Raw genomic sequence first — 19465 nt, 5'->3', positions numbered from 1 at the left:
AAAGAGCTATCCTGCACCCAATTTGGACACCGGGAAGGCCTCCAAACGTCGCCTGGAAAAAGGCGCTGCGCACTGGGAAGGCGCGGCGCATTGGGCTAAAAAAGCCTGATTTCTCTCAAAAACTCCCTCAAATTGCCAAAATCACTCAACTCTTCTAGTGTGCAAGTAATTTAAGCCCTCTTCCTTGCTAGTGAAGGAGTTTTTCATGCAATTTATGGTGGTTTTGTAAAAGAAAATTCAAACCCTAATACCTTGCAATTTGTGCTCACAAACAAGTGCTTAGGGTTTGTAGTTGGTGTTTTGTTGCCAAATTCCATTCCCTCACTTCCACACTCTTTGTTCCCCACATTCATTTTCTAGTTTCATCCCCATATCCCTAATTCCCATATCCCTAAATTCACTAACCCTATATTCCTAACTCCCACTATCCCAAACCCTAGCTGTTATCCCTAAAGCTCCCTCATTCACTACTAAGCTGCCTTTTCCTATCCCTAAGTCACATCATTCCCTATCATTCCTATTTCCCCATCTCATTTGTAAAATCCCAAGTTACTCCAACATTTAGTGGTTGTCCCCTCCTCCAAAGTTTGTCAAATCGTCAAAGGGAAAACTACCACTTGGCAAGACTTCATTGTTCCCACTGTCCCATTTTTGCCACAGTCTCTCATTTCCCTTTGGCACACATTTGGCATTGAAACAGAACACCAAGTTCTCATTTCTCATTCTCAACAAACCAAACATACAATTGGCATAGACTTTCAACACCATGGAGGCGGGCACTGATACATTATATGACCAAGACAGTGACTTTACAACTGAAACTGCATGCACCGGGAGGACACTAAAACGCCATAAAAGGGAGGATAGACTCCAAATCTTGGCCGAAGCCTCTTTGGTGAGAATGATGCTTGATGAGGCACCTTCAGTCCAAATTTCAAGAAATTTGGAGCAATTTTTTCATTTTGGAAATTGTTTGCACAAAAAAAAGGGTTTTTCTCCCTATGCGCCGTGCCACGTGGTGCGCGCTTTTGCTAGGGAGCTCCAAATCACAAAAAGTTTACATTTATGGATTTTTCATGAAAAATCGTGGTTTCTGGTGCATGGCCAAGAAATTTGGGCAAGTTTTGAGTCCTCAGGAGGTCAAAAACACTAAAAACATGACCTCACTGTCCCTATTTTGACACACAGGAAGCAGTCTTGGGAGATTGAAGTTTTGGAGGGGAAAATGACATCCAAATCTAGAAATTCCATTTGAGCTGGAAAGTAGACGGGAAGGGCTTTCCAATGAGCTATCTTGGGATCAATTTGGACTTCAGGAAGTGCCTCAAACTCAGCCTCAAAGTGGCGCGACGCATAGAGGATCTGGCGTGGCGCATAGAGGATTTTTGTTCAATTTTTCACCTTCTAGCTCAGAAATTCGGCCAGTTTGACTAGTTTTTCTTTTTTATGTAAATTTTGATCTATCTTGATGTAATTGGATAAACATGATGTAATTTTGGCACTTATTTACTTGTTCTAGTGGACTCATTCACTAAAAAGTGAAAATTTAATGAATGAATCAGTTTCCTACCTTGTAGAGGCAAGTTGTTTTGATTGCCTAGATTTTAGTGCTTTGTTTAGAATTGGTTGAAATAGCTCCTAGAATGATGAGCTCGACCCCTAGAGGCAAGGGAATGGGTTGGGCTAGTCTATATCATGTAATTCCTAAGTCATTTTCAGGGTTGGACACTAGGGATTGCTTTGGCATATCATTGTACATTCTATCTCTGCATTTTTGGCTAAGGAAAGACCAGGGTTTTGCAGCACTGTTTGGGATCCATGTGGCTTTATGTTTTGATGGTGTGCTTCTCTAAGTAATTGTAAGTTCATTAGTGTTATGTGTATCATTTTCCTATCTCTTCTTCTGAATTTGAACAAATGAGTGATTAAGGTGGAATCCATTAATTGTTATGCTCTGCCTTTGAATTTGTTTAAATTTCCATGTTTTCATCTGTTTAAGGAGAATTCTTGAGACTCTCTTACTCTCCTTAGCTCCTCACCAGTCTGATCTATCCATTCACTCAATTTAAATCATCAAAACGATTTCCTTCCTTGCCCCAATCAGAACTCTGCAGAAACTGTGCCTCATCCCTGAGCCCAATTTGCCTTTCCTTGTTTCCAACACAAAACCCCCAAAAACTCAAATCAAACCCTTGTACTTCATACCTAGCCTAAAATTAGTTTGTTTTTCAGTCATCTCGAGCCCCATCACTTGTCTTTTGCCGAGATCGACCCGGAGAGAGCCCTCTCCTGTCCTCATAGGGCTAGCTATGAGGCTGAGCGTGGTTTGATGTGGACCTAGAACCTTATCTTTTCAGCCTGAGGCAAATCTAGGCTCTAACACTCCCAAGACTAGGAGAAAGATGGTTTAAAAACAAAGAGTTTCATGATGAATCTTGGAAGGTGATTCTTAAAAACCCAGGTATGGATGTTACAGTATTTAGAAAAGGGATTCCCATTTCAGCACTAAAAAACAAATGGAGTAGCATGTTTTTAATACTACAAAAATTCATTACATGTGAAGGAAGGTTTGGGTCTATGTATGTTTATCACATACGTTTGTTAATGAATTTTCTAGATAATGGAACCCTCAATCTTCCCTTTTTTCTTCTGAATAGTTTGAGAAGAATGGAAAAAAATGTCCAAAAGAAAGTTGAATCAATAAAAGCAACTTTATATCATCATGGATTAGTGAAGATTTTAGTTGAATTTCATTTGAGAAGTATAGGGGATACATGGGAATACTTCTTGGTAAGAAATTTCTTCTAGGATGCTCTAGATTCATCTGAGGGAAGTCATGTTAAGAGAAGTAGAAGGAGAAAGACCAGCATTCATATTCAAAGCTCCTCACAAAAAGATGATGTAGAGATAGCTCCTAAACCAAAGATTAGGAAGTAGACTAAGCTGAAGAGAAAAATGAAAGAAAGGGTTGAAGAAATCAATAAGGACATTCTTGAACCTTCATCACCTCAAGAAGATGAACAACTACTCTCTGAAAGACTAACCAAGATCAAGGAGCAAATCAAGAAAAATAAGGAGAAAGGAAAGAGGAAAAAGGACACAAAAGAAGAAACCATAAGCTTCCAAAACCTGAGGAGGAGCTCTAGACTCTGAGGTAAGGTGAAGAAGGTGAAATCAAAAAAGGCTCAGTTTATAAACTTAAAGGAACAAACCCTAATTCAGTCCCTTGACAAGTATTCCATTTGAACAAAGTCCACAGAACTCTCCTCCACAGAATTTTGAAGGCAGCCCAAGTAGAGATTCTCCTGGCATAGATCCAATACAACAACAAATCTATGACTACATAGAGTCATTAAAGAAAAAGAATACCTCAATAGATCCAGGAACTTCAACTAATCTAGAGTAGCCTGTCACCCCACAAGATTCTCTAATTAGCTATCTCAAACAAGAAATTTTTGAGCTAGAAATTCTAAACAGCATATCCAAAAAGAAAATGAAACCTTGAGGGAACAGAATGAGCTAGATAGAGCTATTCATGACAACACAATGCTACAGTTGGGATTATGGTACAAGAAGAACAAGAAGCTGAAAAGGAAAAATAAGAATCTGAGAAGAACACTCATTAACCTCAAATATAGAGTTCTTATGAGGAAGCCAAGGATGGCAGTCAGTGCAAAGAAAAACAAGAAGAGGAAGTTGGATGTGCTGGCAGAAGTGTCAGAACAAATGCACTAGGAGGAAGAAGTTCACAATTTTGATTGCATGGGGACATGCAATGGTTTTGCAGTGGGGGTATGTTGAGCCTCAAAACTTCTCTTTCCCTAGCAACTCTTCTCATCGCTTTTTCTTTGTTTTTCCATGAAGTAATGCATTCCTATCATCAATGACCAGTATATATTGCCTTCAGGAGGATATTTAGTGATTTACATGTTATGCTTTTATGTTTTGCTATTTTAATAAATTTTTGCCTTTTAGCTACAGAACACAACCTATTCTACAACTAATCGGATGTTCCATAGCTACTTCAATGCTTTAACAGGTTCCAGGTGTCAGAAGGAGAAACTAACTATATGGGCAGCTTGGAAATCATCATGACATGGACCATGTCCTATTCACCTAGCCCAAGTCGACAAGGAAGATGGTACAAGACTTTGGTAAATGGAGAAGTCAAATGTAGAGACTGAAGGCAACAAGACTCTATCTCGTGGATAATCAACTCGTTTCATAGTGATGGGAAGCGTTATCCGAAACAATTTCCTGAACCCACAGACTCCAACATCCATCTGTGCAGCCGAATCCAACAACCACCATCTTGGATTTATGTCTCCAGTAGCCGAGGAAGAAAATTCCACGTGCCTGTCTTCTACGTGTTTTTGGATATAGCTTATTTTTCTCCACAAATAGTTGCATAATTTTCTTATAAGTACCTGTGTAAAGAACTCAGAAGGAGTTCTAATTTCCTCATGTATTAAGCTCAGACTTACTGTTTTGTAATTTTGAAAAACTCATTTTCCTATTTTAATGTGAAGACCACATATTTTATGGATATATGAAAGAGTTTCTTGGAGATTGATTAAGCACAAATAACCTAATCAGTTGCAGAGGGCCCCTGCGCTGACTGAGGTTTTATTTTATTTTGTTTTGTCTTTTCTAGTTAAACTGTAAATTCATCATTTCCTCTCACAGTGTTCATAATCATTTTCATACTAACCTTTTTTATAATTCAATATTTATCATTTCATTATTAATGTAGAATAGCTTCTTTTTGTTCAATTTATTTTTAGTTTTCATCAGTGGTTAGAAGTTGAAATTCAGTAGTGTAACGTAGTTGTTTCATTTACTGTTTCACTAGTCTTCAAATTTTCAATTAGACTGATCAATGCCATTATAGTTCTTGCCATTTTATGACTAGTTTATCGAATCATGGTGATTAATGAATGTTTCTGAAGAGCCCTTCTAGTTGATAGCTCATATTAAACTAAGTGGTTGAATACTTCATTCATACAATGAGTCTTTTCTGCATTTTTGCATTTATTTTCTCTTAGAATAATGAAGTACAAAATTCCTCAAAATGTCATCACAAGGAGATTTTTCTCTCAAAATTGAGAGGCAGAGTAACTGAGTATTTCATTTCGTTTTTTTCTTGTAATAGATTAGACATTAGTTGCAATTTCACTTTTAGATTTTAGTATTTCATTTAGTTTTGTTTCTATAATTGATTAGACAATAGTTGCAATTTTACTTTTTAGTTTTTTTTAGTTCATGATTTGGAAATAATGCTAAGAGCAGAAATAGAAACTCTGTTTTCATTTCTTGATTAAAATTTGCTTCCAAATCTTACTTAAGCTCTTTTAATTTTCATTTCTTTAGGTTCTTAGCAGTCTTTATAGAATTTAGTGTTGGCACCTAATCCTTGTGATTGGGTGAATTAATGTAAATAGATAAATAGGAAATATGAACAGTCATCGAGAGATGAACTAAATAGTCTCTCCCTCATGTATATAATGAAGACCTACCTGAAGGAATAAAGCAGTCGAATCATTTTTGCCTTATGGAGTTACTGCCTGGCCTGACATGGTATCAGAGCCAGCTCTTTTTTAGCTCTTGTGCCTTGTAACTCCCTTGTCTGCTCTCATATACCTGTGCTGCTCCTCCATATAATTAGCTACAACCTTTGTCTGCCATATTCCATTTATACAGACCTGCTCCCTCCACAGTCACTGCCAGGTCTAAACACTATTTACCTGCGTTGTCTGGACTGTCCATGAACGTTTCATAAAAAAAACGCACTGTGCGTTAAACTATCCATTCGCTCTACTTACCATTCAATTTGTATATGCCTTTCAGTCGTGGTATAATAGCATTGGTGACAGATCCCTGGCGTGACAGGCCTGAACCCTTAGTGTTCCATAAAAAAATATACAATGCGACCTCTCCGCCATTATCCATTTCTTTGACAGGCTCCCTAAAGTTTTATCATCATCGGCCAGCATAAACATTTCTCTATTCTTCCAATCTGCGTACACATCTGATAAACAAGCTGTCCGTCGGCCTGAGCTCTCTGTCCACAATTCTCATGTCCCTCCTCTGTCCACAATTCTTAGCTCTCTGTCGATAATTTGGGTTCCAACCATGAGAGAGGGCATTCGAACGTACTGGTGGAAGACCAGACTTTCCTGTCCGAAGCTGAATCTGATCAGTATGATTTTGCTGATATGTCTACACCGGTTGCGACCAGAGTTTTAGCAGGCAACCTTGAGGTACTGCTTCCTCCATTTAATAATGGCTTGAACAAATCTCCTAGTGTTGAAGTTGGCGCCATCTGTGGGAATAACGCTACTCATGTTATATGAATAACGTTGTTGCTCATGTTATATGAATAATGCTACTGCTCTTGTTAGCTTGAATAACGCTGCTCATGTTATATGAATAATGCTACTGCTCATGTTATATAAATAACATTGCTGCTCTTGTTAGCTTGAATAACGCTGCTCATGTTATATGAATAACGATGTTGCTCATGTTATATGAATAATGTTGCTGCTCTTGTTAGCTTGAATAACGTTGCTCATGATATATGAATAACGCTGCTACTCTTGTTAGCTTGAATAACGCTGCTCATGAATAACGTTGATGCTCTTGTTTTGAAGAATGCTGGTATTATAACACTGTTTGGCATTGTATATAACACTGTTTTGGCATATAACGTTGGTTTCAACGATTTCTGAAGTTTGTTTTGGGAAATAAAGCTGGTATTTTTTTAACGCTGGCTGACAGAACGCTGCTTTGAAGTTTTTCACACTACGATTTTGGGCTTTCATTGTAAAAAAGGCCTAGACAACATTCCTATGTTATTGGTTTGCAATGTCCTCCTATAAAAAGGTGTGAGATCATTGCTATGTTATTGTATGGCAATTTCAATTGCATGGAAAAAAGGTTTTTTCAATGGAACCAAAAATATATCTTGTATTGGGAGTAGCTTGTTTATTTCTTAATAAACATAGATTGTACTAAACACAAAAAAAAAACCTCTGGTTAGTTTCCTGCACAGCATTTGGCATTTGTTTGTGGTTGGTGTTGGGATCAAATTCCATCAGTGGTTTGATTATGTTATTTAGTATTAAGGAGGTATCAAAACTCAGGGTCTCTTATTGGGAATATAGACTCGTTTTCTCATTTTCATGTGAGTACACCAGCCGAGAATGCCAACTGCGCCTTACAATCCACACTCACTACCCCTTGGTGATTGAAAAGATGTAAATATACCTTTGTTGGAGCGCTGTCTAGTTGAATACACTATGCAATTTTGTATATTTACAGAGTTTTTTGTATTGACACTATATTTTTCCTTCCCATTAAGAGTAAAATTTTGCAGCAGAAGTATTTTTTTGTTACAGTATGCATTCAAGAGGAAGAGAAAGATATTTCAAAGGCAGGGGGGGTAGACACCCTCAAGAAGAAAAGGCAGATCTGCACTACAAGCTACCATGGGACAAAATTGAGCAGAAAAGAAACCAATAGAAAGGTAAAACTTATGATAGAGACAAAGGTAAAGCACCTGAATCCTCTCACTATGTTGTGGCACAATGTAACATTGGAGTAAATGAAGATTTATTTAATGCTTCACTTGCTTCTTGAAAAATGATTGGTTGCTTGATTCAGGAGCAACTTGCCACATGACTCATAAAAAAGATTTTTTTGAAGATTTCACTGACAATGTTGATGGAGCAGTATACTTTGCAGACCAATAAAAAATCAAGCCATCAGGGCTTGGCACAATCAGGCTTAAACTGCCTGGTCTTCCAGATTTTCTTCTGCATCATGTTCTATATCTCCCACAGCTCAAGAGAAACTTGTTGTCCTTGGTCCACATCCGCCAGCAAGGTCACTCCATTCATATGTTTAATGGCAAGCTTGAGGTAAGAAAAGCATCTGACCACTCACTTGTCATGAGGGGAATAGAAGAAGAAAGGCTTCTCAAGCTGCAAGGAACCTCTGCTCGTGCACAACATTTCTCCTACAATTCTCATCATGAAGAAGGTACACTTCCATCAAGTTTATTATGGCATGCTAGATTTGGACATTTGAACTATGACAGTCACCACTTGTTGAAGAAAAATGGTGTTGCTTGTTTGCCTACAATTCCTAGGAAACTTAAGCAATGTGATGCTTGCATTCTAGGAAAGCATAGCAAACAGTCTTTTCATGATTCACATTCAAGAGCACATAGCAAATTGTAGACATCTTCACCAAAGCGCTTGGAAGGGAAAAGCTTGAACGATTCAGAATGATGCTTGGACTCACCAACATCCCTTCAGATTAAGGGGGGGAATGTTGACACCTAATCCTTGTGATTGGGTGAATTAATGTAAATAGATAAATAGGAAATATGAAAAGTCATCAAGAGACGAACTAAACAGTCTCTCCCTCATGTATATAATGAAGACCTACCTGAAGGAATAAAGCAGTCGAATCATTTTTGCCTTATGGAGTTACTGCCTAGCCTGACAGTTAGATTTAAGATTTTGTTAGTTATATTGTAAATCATTAGGGATTAAAGGACCAAAAACCCCCAAAACAACATAAAACACAAAAACAATGAAGTAAGAAGGGTCATCTAGCACAAATAGTGCACTACACTTCATCAATTTACAATACCCGGATTGATAATTTATGTAGAGCAATTTAGGACACTAAATTGACCAAACACTAAGTATCTCAAATGGTCCACAAAATTGGTTGCTAACTTGTTGCAACTTCAGAATTTTAGTGAGCTTCTCTTTGACCTCACTTTCATAAAATACATGTTCATCCACTTGAAATTCTCTGGCTACTCTATCATTGTTTGCATAACACTTTTGATTTTCATGTGTTTCCCTCAAATTCTGTTTAATTTTCATTACTTGTTCTTCCATTCCTTGACCATATTTAGCCGAAGCACCACTTTTTCCATTGGATGATCCCAATTAACTGTGTATTACATTTCCTACTATACAATGCCTCAAGTGGGCTCATTTTTAATGACGCTTAATACCTGTTATTTTAAACAAATTCAACCAAGAGAAAATAATTTTTCCATTTTGATAGTATGCCCATTACATATATCCTGAGGATATCTTTAATAATATGATTAAGTATTTTTTTTTCCCATCTGTTTGTGGATGATAAGTTGTACTGAGATTAAGTAGGTGCCCAATGCCTTGAATAAACCCTTCCAAAATTTTGAGTAAAATTGGAATCTTTATTTGACCCAATAACTTTGGACACTCCATATAATCTGGCCACTTCTTTTATATAAACTTATGCTAAATCTACTCCCTTATGATTCATTTTAACTAGAATAAAATGAGTTATTTTAGCTAGCTTGTCCACCACTTCCAAATGGAGTCATGTTTCTTCATTTTTCTAGGTAATTTTGTGATGAAATCAATGGTAACTATATCCCATTTCCACTTTGGAATGGGCAATGGTTGTAGTAAACCAACTCGATGTCCATGCTCAACCTTACTTTTTGGCATTCCAAACATTCATAAATATGAGTAGTTACCTCTTTATTTAATCCCAACAAATAACATTGACTCTTGATGGATACAAGAGTCTTTTAATAACCCATATGCCCCACATAAGGAACATCATGCATTTCCTTTGAAATTAGTTTTTTCAACTATAGTGAATTTGATACATATATTTAAGCTCTATCTATGAGGATTCCATCTTCATTCAACTCAATTTTTTATGCTTTGGCTATAAATTTCCTTGATGTAACTCATATTTCAATTGCACATATTGTTAATTTGATTATTAAGTTTGTGTTGTACGTGTTTATGGTTGTATCACACATCTCATGTATTATTCTGTTGAGTGCATCAATAACCTTGTTTTCCTTCCCTTTAATGTGTTTGATTTCAAAATCCTATTCAACCAAAAATTCCAACCATCTAATTTTCTTGGCATAAAAATTTGGTTGTTTAAATAAATATTTCAAACCTCTTTTCCTTGAGGTAACATCTCCACATTTTGTAAGCATGCCTTATGGTTTCCAACTCCAAGTCATGAGTGGCATAATTTTTCATGCATCTTCACTTTTTTAAAACAATGAAGAATGAAAGTTAAATATGTAGATATATGCATTATCAACAACTTTCTCTACTTTTTCATAACGACCCCTTCAAACTTTTGATTTTGTCTAAAGTGCATTTTTATCATCAACGAGCACTCATTGCTTTCAACTTTAGTGATCATTGGATTTTTCAACTTTCACTAATGTAAAGTCCACATGGTCAATCAATAGTTGTTGGGGAAAGTAACTTTTGAGAAACACTTCCCATTGACACATTTTTTCACTTTGTCACTAGCGTAGAATTTGACTTTCCCATTGGTGTCGAAAGTGACTTTTTATTGCTAATGAAAGTAATATTTGGAACATGTTTTTGACGTTAAAGGAATTAGTTTGACCAAAGCCAAAAGACAAGAATTTTTGGATTTTCTTGAGACAAGTGTTACATCATCTTTTCCCACACTTTCTTGGGGATGCATTTATTAGTCTTGTCACCATATCCCTTTCCCCATTACAAACTTCTTTTCCCCAAAGGATCTTTAAAAAACAGGTTTTTAGTTCACATATGTACTTATTACTCTGGCATTGCACATATGCACATGAATCTTTCAAAAGAAAAGCACATATATAGCTATTTTCTCAAAATAAACTGGCGTATGCCTTCAAAATGCACTAAAAAATTAAATGTGAGCATAATAGTGTGTTTTGGAGAAAAATTTACATGTTTGATAGAAATACAGCTTTTATAGCCCGTACACCAACATCCTTAAGCACTTTTTGAGAATTTAAATTCATGCCAAGGCTGTAGGAGGAGATCATTCATGTCTAAATATAACAATCTTATGCTGGAAAAGTTCACTCCTTGATCTCAGTCTACAATCTTTATGCTTTTAAGAATTCCCCCCAGTCAAACTCTTATTTCTTGATCTTATGATCTTGACCTTAATATGATGGGAATTTTCTCTCCCTTTGAGTTTGGAAGTAGAAAATTGTTGGAGGAGACCTTCAGTGGCACAAAGCAAAGGGACATAGAGGATAGTCTCGTGCAATTTCTACAACAAGTTCTAGGTGCATTCCAAGCATTGTATTTTTTTTCATTCTCTAATAAGAAACTCATTTGTTATGTCTCTATTTTAGTGTTTATGCAATATATATATATATATATATATATATATATATATATATATATATATATATATACATATATTATGTTTTTGTTTGTTAAGTGGTATGAGTTCATCTGATATTACATCAAGCTTGACCTGTGGCATGAGAAACTACGACTCAAGGGCATCTAAGCTGTCAAAATCACCCGAGGATTGCACTTGACCTAAGCGACACTAACCCTTAACATGACTGGATTTTTTCCCATGGAATTTTGAACCGGTGATATTCACATCATGGAGTGACTTAACAGTATACCCCATCACCATCTATTCTACAGCCCATGGGCTATGCAATATACATTATGATTTTACATTGATTTGACAATTTATCTAACTTTATGCATTCAAGTATTCATTAAGTATACTACTATCCATCTCTTGTTGACTATGTGAAGACATGTATTAACGTGAGGATTGAAATATGGAGATCAAACGAAGGGATCTACATCAAAATTTGTTTCTTTAGGTATGTTCACCAACTCTTATGCAATAATTTCTTAGGTTTTCTTGATTGTTGGGGTTGTGGATTCAAGTTTCTTGTCATTGCTCTATTGTGGTTCCAACTCTAGCCATAGGGAAGAAATTTCTCCAAACACAAAGGGGATAAGTTGAAAAGGAATCACTGACATCCAAACCCATAAAAAATATGAATAATATTTTATTTTAAGGATAAACAAAAACTTAAGGAAAAGTGGTACCCAAAAAAATGCAAACCTTTTCTTTTTGTTTTTTGGACTCAATATACCCTTAGGCTAGATCATCCATATTCTTGAGAAATATATGGATCCCATTTGAACTATAGATATGTGTGTGTTCTAGATTTTGTAATTGGAGATCTTTATGAAGAATAAGTGGGCCTTGCTTCTATGGATGTTCCCCACCTTGGCACTTGACTACGTAAATTTCTTGTCTCCTCTCTCTTATTTGTTTGATGCCTTCCGTATAAGTTTAGATATGATAGTTCTTGGTTATATTTTTTTTACAAATTTTTTTAGCCTTTATATCTATGCGTGTAATACATTCATGGGATTAAGTTAATCTTAGTCCCTAGACCATCATCTTGTTCATGTTTATTGCATATATTTACAGAAGAACGAGTACCAATTTTAGTATGCTCTTATTTGTGATGATTTTATGACACTGTTATATGAATAATTTTTTTCCAACCTTGCCCCAAGAAGATGTACAAAAGTTATAAGGTTTCTAAAGAACACTGGAAATTGGTACTTGTAAGAACACTCTACATATATCATGATTTATGATGCCATAAAAGCACCTCATAAGCTTCCATCCTATGTGCCAAATAAGTTGGTTATTCAAGAGATTAGGTGTTAAATGGATTTGCATGGATTCAACTCCTACCAAATCAAATACCGAAAGAATTTGTGCTCAACCTATTTACTATATATATGCATGCACATGCTAATAAATTTCACTTGGGCCAATATGGAAGGATAAAACTTTTAGACATACCATTTTAATTTAGAAAGAGCTCAAATGCATGATCCCCTTGGGATTTTTGCTAAACCCAAATCAGAGGTGATGATATATTTAACTTACTAGCATAAAGAGAATGAGGCCAGGAAACCTCACAAGAGAGCATTGGCTTATGTAGAAATTTTGAATAATTTGCAATTAATTTTCGAGGAGAAAGAAAGAAAGAAGAAGGAAAAAGCTATAAGAACTACTATTGAGAGACAACCCCTTCAACGAAAAAGACAATGGAAAGAAAGGAGAAGATTGAAGGCCTTGGATAAGATCAAGAAAAAATCTAAAGCCAAAAGAAGAGAACGAACACATCAAAATATTGTTAAGAAAGAAGAATTCACAAATAAAAGAGAAGTAGATGCTAAAACCATATTTGAATTGGTAGCAAACAAGATAGAAGAGGAGGGGAAATACAAAGTTGATATATAAGATAAGAAATTAACAAGGAGATATGCTAAGGAAAAAGTTGAAAAAGAGAGAAAAATTGAAGAATAATTGATGAATAAAAAATTAAATAACATTGAAGCAAAAGAAACTACATACGAAGAAAATGAGCTAATGCAACAAACTAATGAAGACAACATAGGGTAACTAGAATCAACACAAATGGAAGAAGTTTTAACAACTCAAACCTTTGCTAATATTATTGGTTTAGGCTACAAGAGGTGATTATCCTATTCCATCTACTATAAATGAAGTTCACAATCTAGAATTGTGTTCATTTGACAAATAGAATAAGAAAGTAATAAACCAAAAACATAAAAGAAGAAAAAAGCTAGATTGTGAATTAATACTCACCTTTGAGAATATGGTGATGGACACAATAATGTTAACTTTAAATTCCTTTTCCTCTCTTAAGTTAGCCATATTTTAAGCAAATATGCATAAATTTGTGGATGTAGAAAAGAAGATGAGGGAATATACACTTAAAATCACCCTATTGGAGAATCAAGTTAACTACTATTAATGCAATAGGTATTGACCTACAAATTTTACCAACTATTCTTTCATAATACAAGATGAATTGAATTTAGTGAGAATTTTATGACAAATCAAAACATATGTATGTCTATGTCAAAGCATTTCTAGTGTCATAACTAATATCCAAAACATGGAAGCTTGATTATCAACAAGCTCAATTTTAGTATAATGAGGTTAAAGTTGGTAGTATTCTTTAGAGGAAGTTCTCACAAGGATTACTATTTTCACACGTGGATCATTCTAAGAGATGGATTTTGGTTTGAAAAACTAGAAATAAAAAACTTACAATGCCCCTAAGAGAGTCTTTCATGGAGTAACATATGTTTCTCTATTATGGTAGGTCACAAAGAATATGGACAATACTTTCCATATACCATGCTTTGAGCTAAATGGCACTTTCTTCTCACATGAGTATGTTAGGTCCCTATAATACTAGTGACTTCCCCATTACTATTGTCGTTGTACCCCTTATTGTTATTGTTGTGCCCCTTTTGTCCCCATATTGTTATTATTGTGCCTTTATATTATTATTGTTAGGTCGGCTTTGGTTATATTGTGACCCCTTAGACTCCTATATATAGAAATGAGGTTTTATCATTTGAATCATCTAAGAATTGTTCATTTGTGTAATGCAAAGGAGGTTACCCCCTCGAAGAGGCTTATTTCTAAGGCATTGATCTATATTTTCTATCTTTTTGTGAGCTGATTTCATAACATTTGGTATCAGAGCTTTGGATTCTAGGGTTTTGCTGCTCCAAACAGGTCATCATGGGATTTTCGTTATAACTTTTGTTCTGCGATGTTTCAAAAGCTAAAAGGAAAACTAATTTGAGACGAAATATCACTGAACCTCAGACCTGAATTTTAGATCTTGACTAGCTATATTTTCGGAGATATAATCTGAGGAAGTTAGGGTTTTTGCAGACCCCTGAATTACATTCCAAACAGGTGACCTTGGGAAAATCGTCATAAATTTCTCTCTGAGAATTAGATTGAAGTTTCGTAAGAAGTTACAGAAAGAGGACGAACTGTAGTTTTTTGGGTATCATTTTCAGAACCTAAGGTTGAAATAGTGACTCGCGACACGTCGTACAAGTTCGATCTACTGAACCAGTCTATACTCAGGTCATCGTGGGAGATTTGGCATAACTCTTCATTGAAGAATCCAATCTTGATCAGACTTGTAGGGTTAGAAATATTACTTAGAGGGTTACCAAAGGAAGAAATTTTAGACCTTGGAGATCCAAAATTACAGAGATACATCAGATTCAATATCGAGCTCCTATAATGTGAAAAAAGGTGTGTAGTTTTTTTTAAATTTTTGCATAAGCTTGGTTTGAAAAATTAGTTTGAAGGAATTTAAAGGGCATAGTGAAGCATTATTATCGGTAATTGATGCCCCGAAGAAAGAAAATGGAAACACCTAGTAAGAAACTTGAAAGCTCTAGCATGACTCATGAAGAAGAGGAAGAAATGCAACATGATATATCAAAATTACGAGACCAAGAACAACAAATTTCACTCGCACAAAAATTAACAGAAGCTAAGATGGATGGTTTAAAGAAAGACGTAGAAGCTAAGATGTATGGCGTGGAAGCTAAGATGGATGGTTTCAATAAAGGCATAGAAGCTAAGATGAATGACATGGAAGCTAAGATGGATGGTGTGGAAGCTAAGATGGATGGTGTGGAAGCTAAGATGGATGATTTAAAGAAAGGCATGGAAGGTTTGAAGACAGATTTGACAAAATTTCTACAAGAAATGCTTACTAATGGCGAAAGGGTAGTAAAGGAAACTCATGATGGGAACAAAATAAATGTTAATCATGATTTCATAGAGTCTAACATTGGATTGAAGAACCATGATGTTCCAAAGATCGATATGAGGAAGTTTGATGGCAAGGATCCTGGAACATGGATACTACAGATGGAGCAATTTTTCAATCTCCATAATGTGCAAAACACACAAAAGGTACGCATTGCAACTTTATATTTGGAAACAAATCAGTTTGTATGGTATCGATGGCTTTTCTCTCATAAACAAATTGTCACTTGGGATATTTTTACAGATGAAATGATAGCACATTATGAGGATACAAAAAGCAACACTTTTTTTAGCCAATTGATAAATCTCAAACAAAAGGGTTCAATGATGAAGCACATTGAGGACTTCCAAAAATTGAATATGAGGGTAAAAGATATTCTAGAGGAGCATAGGATTGATGTGTTGATAGGGACTTTAAAAGATAACATCCAACATGAGGTTCGCCTTTGGGAATCAAATTCATTGGAGAAGGCATTCAAGTTGGCAAGAAAAATGGAAAGAAAAATTATGGCAACAAGGAAGCCTACCACTCACAATCATAAAGATGGAAGTGTTGCTACCCCTACCCATCCAAAACCTACAAGGTCGGCACCACAACAATTGGAAGAAAAAAGAACAAAATGGCTTTGTTACAATTGTGATAGCAAGTACACTAAAGGTCATAAGTGTGCCGAGAAGAAATTATTTTACATAGATTGTGAAGAGGAGGAAGAAAAGGAACAAGAAACATCAAAAGAAGAGGTAATACACTAGAAACAAACCCTAGAAAAAGAAGAAACGAATCTGACCATATCTTGTAATGCATTGGCTAGAATTACCACTCCTCAAACTATCAAGATAGAAGGGCATATCAAGAAGAAAAAGGTAATAGTGCTGATTGATTCGGGAAGTACCCATAATTTTATTCAGTGTAAGATAGCCAAGGAATTGAATTTCTTCCTATATCTAGAACTAGAGTTTCAAGTGATGGTTGCAAGTGGAGGAACCATAAATTGCTCAGGAAAGTGCCATAATATTAAGCTATCCATGGGAGAATATGTATTGAATAGCCCAATAATTTCCATTCCAATGGGTGGTGTTGATGTTGTACTAGGAGTCCATTGGCTACAATCCTTGGGTACAATAGATTTTAATTTTCAAGAACTTTTCATGAAATTCTCTTTAGAAGGAAAGGAAGTTGAATTAAGGGGTGTCGCAGGGAAACCGGGAAAGATAATCAGCTCTAACAGAATGACAAAGCTTCTAAAGAAAGAACAATGAGGCATAATTGCACAATTGTGTTCACTAGGGGTTCCCACATCGAAATCATCCATTTCTCTAGATCTCGAAAAAGCCTTGTACAATCATTCCAAGGTATTTGAGACTCCCAGAGGCCTCCCACCTATTCGTGATCATGATCATGCTATTAATTTGATTCCAGGAAGTGTTCCTCCAAACATCAGGCCTTATAGATACCCCTATGTCCAAAAGAGTGAAATTGAACGTATGGTTGTAGAAATGATAGAGGTTGGTATAATTCAACCTAGTCAAAGTTCTTTCTCTGCTCCAGTAGTATTGGTTCACAATAAGGATGGATCATGGCGCATGTGTCCAGATTATAGGGAGCTCAACAAGCTCACTATTAAAGATAAATTTCCCATTCCTGTTATTGATGAATTATTGGATGAATTGCATGGATTAATTTACTTCACCAAGCTGGATCTTCGTTCAGGATATCATCAAATCAGAATGAAGATTGAAGACATTCCAAAAATAGCATTTAGAACTCATGAGGGTCATTATGAATTTTTAGTCATGCCTTTTGGCCTTACTAATGCACCTTCTACGTTTCAAGGTTTGACGAATTCCATTTTCAAACCCTTAGAAAATTTTTGTTAGTATTTTTTGATGATACACTAATCTACAACAAGTCTTGGAAGGATCATGTCCAACATGTTGACATGGTGCTCAACTATTAGAGGAGAAACAATTATATGCAAAAATCTCCAAATGTTTCTTTGGAGTACAAGAGGTGGAATATCTGGGTCATATTGTATCTCACGAAGGTGTTAAAGTAGACCCTAGAAAAATTAAAACCATTAAGGAATGGAAAATTCCCACATACATAAAGCATCAACGAGTATTTCTCGGGTTGACAGGGTATTATCGCAATTTTGTTAAGAATTATGGGAGAATAGCAGCATCTCTAACAACATTATTGAAGAAAGATGCATTTTCATGGACTCCCGAAAAAATGAAGGCCTTTGAACATCTTAAAGAGGCAATGTGCCAAGCACTAGTCTTAGCTACACCAGACTTCACAAAAACCTTTATTGTGGAATGTGATGCCTCAGGAAATGGAATTGGTGTTGTTTTAATAAAAGAAGAAAGACCCATTGCTTTCGAAAGTCATCCAATCAAAGGAAAGTATTTACACAAAGCTATTTATGAGAAGGAAATGTTGGAAATACTACAAGCACTTAAGAAATGGCAACCCTACCTAATGGGAAGACACTTCAAGGTAAAAACAGATCATGATAGTCTTAAATACTTTTTAGAACAAAAATTATGTTCAGAAGAGCAACAAAAATGGGTCACAAAGATGTTGGGTTATGACTTTGAAATCATCTACAAAAAGGGGAAGAAAAATGTTGTGGAAGATGCACTCTCAAGAAAGGATGAGAATGTGGAAGCATTTCTTTGCGCCATTTCTATTATCCAACCATGTTGGATAAACAGAGCAAGGGATGAATGGAAGAATGATGAGGAAGTGTGGGAACTCATTCAAAAGATACAACAAGATCCCAGTACATCTGATACATTTAGTTGGAAAAATGATTCATTATGGTACAAGGATTGGTTATACTTATGTAAGAATTCACAGCTCAAACAAAAGATTCTTAGGGAATTGCACACCTCTCCCTTAGGAGGGCATTCAAGATTTCTAAAAACCTACCATAGGTTTAAGAAGGTTTTTTTTTGGGATGACCTTAAATCGAATATTCAAAAGTTTGTGGCAGAATGTTTGGTTTGCCAAAAAGATAAAGTTGAAATAATTAAGACCCCAGGACTATTACGACCTTTATCCATTCCAAGAAAAAGTTAGGAGGAGGTTTTAATGGATTTTATCATAGGTTTACCCAAGTCCGAAAGAAAGAGTGTTATCATGGTGGTAGTTGACAAACTTACCAAGTATGCACACTTTTGTGCATTATCTCATCCATTTAAAGTGAGTATAGTTTCTACTGCATTTATGGAAACAATTCAAAAGCTACATGGAAATCCAAAGATTATTGTAAGCGACAAAGATCCCATTTTCACTGGAAATTTTTGGACATAATTATTTTCTTGTCTTGGTACTTAGTTAAATCATAGCTTATCTTATCATCCTCAATCTCATGGGAAAACTGAGATAGTAAACAAATGTTTGGAAGGATATCTTCGTTGCTTTGTATGGGGTCAAATGGTTGCCTCTGGCTGAATGGTGGTATAACAGTTCCTTCCATACTACAACAAAAATGACCCCATTTATGGCACTTTATGGATATCATCCACCATCCATCACATCATATTTAAGAGAAAATTCTAAGGTTCAAGCAGTGGAAGATCACATCAAGCATCAACAACAAGTTCTCCAACTCTTAAAGGATAACCTCACCTTGGCACAAAATAGATTGAAACAACAGGCAAATCAACATCGCAGTGAAAGAAGTTTTGATGTAGGTGATTGGGTATTCCTACGGCTACAACCATATAAACAAATGTCCCTCAAGCAAGCTAAGAAGGATAATAAATTATCACCGAAATATTATGGTCCGTACAAGGTGTTGCAAAAGATAGGTACTATGGCATACAAATTGGAGCTTCCTACAGCTTCCTGAGTGCACCCACTTTTCCATGTTTCATGCTTAAAGAAGGTTATAGGTGACAAGTTTCCAGTTCAAACAATATTTCCAGAACTTGATGAGGA

This window comes from Pinus tabuliformis, chromosome 3_1 (assembly GCF_031772625.1).
Source record: "Pinus tabuliformis cultivar Carrire ecotype Pingquan chromosome 3_1, CPIR1, whole genome shotgun sequence".
Classification (NCBI taxonomy): domain Eukaryota; kingdom Viridiplantae; phylum Streptophyta; class Pinopsida; order Pinales; family Pinaceae; genus Pinus; species Pinus tabuliformis.
This window is presented reverse-complemented; position numbering follows the sequence as displayed.